The sequence below is a fragment of the Austrofundulus limnaeus genome, unplaced genomic scaffold (assembly GCF_001266775.1).
Source record: "Austrofundulus limnaeus strain Quisiro unplaced genomic scaffold, Austrofundulus_limnaeus-1.0 Scaffold296, whole genome shotgun sequence".
Classification (NCBI taxonomy): domain Eukaryota; kingdom Metazoa; phylum Chordata; class Actinopteri; order Cyprinodontiformes; family Rivulidae; genus Austrofundulus; species Austrofundulus limnaeus.
The window spans coordinates 264,789-269,252 of NW_013952698.1; positions in this window are offsets into that span (position 1 = coordinate 264,789).

Genomic DNA, 4,464 nt, shown 5'->3' on the forward strand with positions numbered 1-4,464 from the left:
GTGATACACACATATAGTATCAGTTGTTTAAGGTTTTTTTAATAAAATATTTACTGAATGTCTTAATGTGCAGTGTTGTGAGGACACTTTGTTCATATATATTTAACTAAAATTAAAAGAATAACAGCTGAAACCACATTTCATTTTACCTGAAGATGTTACTCAGGTAAAATGTTAATACTTTTTCAATGTTGTTGGTTTTTTTATTCGAAAGAAACATATGGCAACTTGTAAAAGTATCACTGAATTTAGCACAAAGTTAATTTAAAGACTTTCTACACCATGGATCAAAATGTACACCACTGTAATTGATCTTATTCTGAGCAAATGAATAAAAAATAGTTAGTTAAACAAACTGACTCATATTTTATAGTTCTGTTGTACTTTACCTGCGTATCTTTACATTTTGTGTTTTTATTGCAAATCTGCAACTGTACAGAACAGATGAATCTATTCTGCCATCTAGTGTTGAACAATGTGTTTCTGCACCGCTGTCATCACTTCATGTTTTTCATGTTTAAATATCGCCTTACATGCCTTCCAAATCAAGAAATGCTGAAACCATGATCATTTCTGCATAAAAAATATTTAATTTGCAAAAATTCCTTCTCGTAGCTCTTTTTTTTTACTATGTCTATAACCCAAATAGCTGACAGGTGTGGGCCAGATCTGGCAATAATGGCACGTTATATGTCATCATGGCATTCCACAACTGGCCCTGTTGTGGTTTGTTTTATGTGGGGCCGGCCCATGAAGGAACCACCTCTGACAAACCACATCTGGGCCCAGTGTTAGAGCTTTGTGTGGACCAGAACTGAGCCAGACAAATTTTACCATGTGGAAGTGATGTCTAAGTGTGACTTTAATTAAAACATTTGAGCTCAAACCAGGCATTACTGCAAAATCGTTTTAATGCTTAAAAATGATTTTGTAAGCCAGGTTTTTGAGTGACAGCTCCTGCATCTTCAACGTACTAAATACTTTATGCCAGTTATGTGGTTGTGTTTTGTTTCTGGGGTTTTTTTTACACTGAAATGCTTAAAAATGGGAGTAAACAGTGCTTTTGTGACAGATGAAAGCACTGATAAATTGTACAAAATAGGATGCAGTTGAGATTTTTTATTTGTTTCCTGAAAGCTACTTCTATTACAACCAAACTGAGTTCTTACACAATTATTATTTGTTAAATTTATCATATTGTTTGTCACTAAGAAAACAACTGTAGTGGTAACGCCCATTTCACCTCACCTCATCCTGCCACTGATTGACCTTTGACCCCCTGAGGTCAAAGCCCTCTCCTCCTAGCCTGAACTCTTCCAGCTCTCATGGAGAGCTATAAAAAATAAGCCTTTCACTCTTTCCTTTCCCTTGGGAAAGGATCTTGTTCTCAGGAGATTTATTTTGCTGATAAAACAAGTCAAAATAAACATTTTGTCTCTATTGCTGTTCTTTTAAACATGTATAATTCAAATGCTTAAACCCCCTTAAACTGTGTTGAATTTGTCTTTAATTTTTCAAGGGCTCTTTAGTAATAGTCATTTTATAACTTTGCATTTGTTGTTATGATGTTTAGAAAGTGTTTAGAAATGATGATTTAGTATTAACAGAATATGTTTCAATCAATGCTTATTTTTTATCTTTTTACATCTTCTGTCTTTAATAAACATTACTTAATCATTTTATAAGTTTAACAGTGATTATTAATTTACTAATAATAGTTCATAATTAATCATTAGACAATTGAAATATTAGTCTAATGTTCTTTGAGGAGATGAGTTGCTCTGCTCATAAAATGTTTGTGTGTTGTTGAACACGTCAACATTTTTCTCAGTAAATATATTACTAGAGGTGCTAATGACATGAAATTTTCACCAGATGTCAGTAACAACCCAAGTGATCCATACATATAAAGAAATCAAACCATAAATGTCCAGAAATGAAGTTATTTGTAATAATGTGGAATGGCACAGGGAAAAAGTATTGAACACATGAAGAAAGGGAGGTGTAAAAAGGCATGGAAAGCCAAGACACCAGCTGAACTCTCTCAGTAATTAGAAAGCAAGCCTGCCCCTTGTCAGTGCAAGTTAATATCAGCTGGTTCAGTCCCAAATGTTGACCAGGTATCACACAAGAACCATCTGATGATGGGTAAAAGTAAAGAGCTCTCTCAAGACCTTCACAACCTTATTGTTGCAAAGCATAATGATGGCATCGGTTACAGAAGAATGTCTAAACTTCTGAAGGTTCCAGTGAGCACTGTTGGGGCCATAATTCAGAAGTGGAAAGAACATTATTTCACCATAAACCGACCACCACCAGGTGCTCTCACAAGATTTCTGACAGAGGAGTGAAAAKAATTATCAGAAGAGTTGTCCAAGAGCCAAGGACCACTTGTGGAGAGCTTCAGAAAGACCTGGAATTAGCAGGTACGTTTGTTTCAAAGAAAACAATAAGTAATGCACTGAACCACCATGGCCTGTATGCACGCTCACCACGCAAGACTCCACTGCTGAAGAAACAGCATGTTGAAGCTCCTTTAAAGTTTGCTGCACAACATTTAGACAAGCCTGTGTAATACTGGGAGAATATAGTCTGGTCAGATGAGACCAACATTGAACTGTTTGGAYGCCAGAATACACATCATGTTTGGAGGTCAAATGGCACTGCACATCAGCCCAAAAACACCATACCAACAGTGAAGTTTGCAGGTGGGAACATCATGCTGTGGGGCTGTTTTTCAGCATATGGTACTGGCAAACTTCAAATAATTGAAGGAAGGATGAGTGGAAAAATGTACAGAGACATTCTTGATAAAAATCTGCTTCCATCTACCAGGATGATGAAGATGAAACGTGGCTGGACATTTCAGCAAGACAATGAGCCCAAACACAAAGTCAAGGAAACTCTCAATTGGTTTCAGAGAAAGAAACTAAAGCTGCTGAAATGGCCCAGCCAATCACCTGACCTGAATCCAACAGAAAATCTATGGAAAGAACTAAAGATCAGARTTCATAGAAGAGGTCCACGAAACCTTCAAGATTTAAAGACTGTTTGTGTGGAAGAATGGGCCAAAATCACACCTGAGCAATGCATGCCACTAGTTTCTCCATACAGGAGGCGTCTTGAAGCTGTCATTGACAACAAAGGCTTTTGTACAAAGTATTAGATAAATTTCAGTAAGTGTGTTCAATACTTTTTCCCTGTGCCATTCCACATTATTACAAATAACTTCATTTCTGGACATTTATGGTTTGATTTCTTTGTATGTATGGATCACTTGGGTTGTTACCAACATCTGGTGAAAATTTCATGTCATTAGCACCTCTAGTAATATATTTACTGAGAAAAATGGTGACGTATTCAATACTTATTTTACCCGCTGTAAATTGTTAGACAAATTGCTTAAAAGTAGAAACAATAACGTTATTAGTGAGAGCCCATTTTATTGTTCATTGTTGTAACCAAATATTAATCATTCACTATTACTCTCTTTTAATAAAAGTCAGTTAACTTTAACTGGCCAAAATAAACCTGAATGACTTTGTCTGTTTCTGTGTTTGTGTTTGATTGGTTCATTTTTGCCTCAACAGTACCATCTTCGAGCCAGGAAGGGAAACTCTTAATTAAAATCACATTTATGATTTTTAATGAGGGTTTTCACTACACAACAAATTAAAATATAGTAACTTTATGTCTTGTTTGTCTTTTTATTGTCTCTGTGCAAAAGAACTGTGATGCAAGAGAGCAACATAATGATGTCTTTATAGAGTATAGTTCAAAACGTGACCAACAACAACACAGAGTTTATTATTTCATCTCAGATTATAGATCTGAAAATAGTTTATAACTGTGGGGATTATACGTAGTAGGGTTGGGCGTAATCGTATCGTGTGCAATTAATTGTCAGAAAAACATTAATCGATTCTTTTTTGGCATTTGACGATTAATACGATTAATGCCACCAGGCAGAGTCCACTCGCTGATCCTCTCCGTTTCAAAGATGACGAACATTTTAAAAAACGTTCAGTAATTTATTTATCTATCAACTCAATTTAAAATCTGATGTACAGCCTGAAGTCTGTAATTTTGACACCATGTGGAACAGATTTTTACAAAGAGAAACTCTTTCCCACTAAATTGGTCATGTGACTAGGACATAAGGGTGACCAGGGACTCCATTAATTATTAATTAATCATTAATAAATTAATTGATATCGGCTAAATACCCCCAATTAATCATAAGTAATTTTTTGCCAATATTGCCCAACCCTAGTACGTAGGTCCATATGTTTAGCATTTTTAAGTCTTCACTAGATTTGAAAAAAGAAGCATAATGTGAATATAATACACATAAACCGGATGGATGGATGGATGGATGGATGGATGGACGGACGGACGGACGGACGGACGGACGGACGGACAGACAGACAGACAGACAGACAGACAGACAGACAGACAGACAGA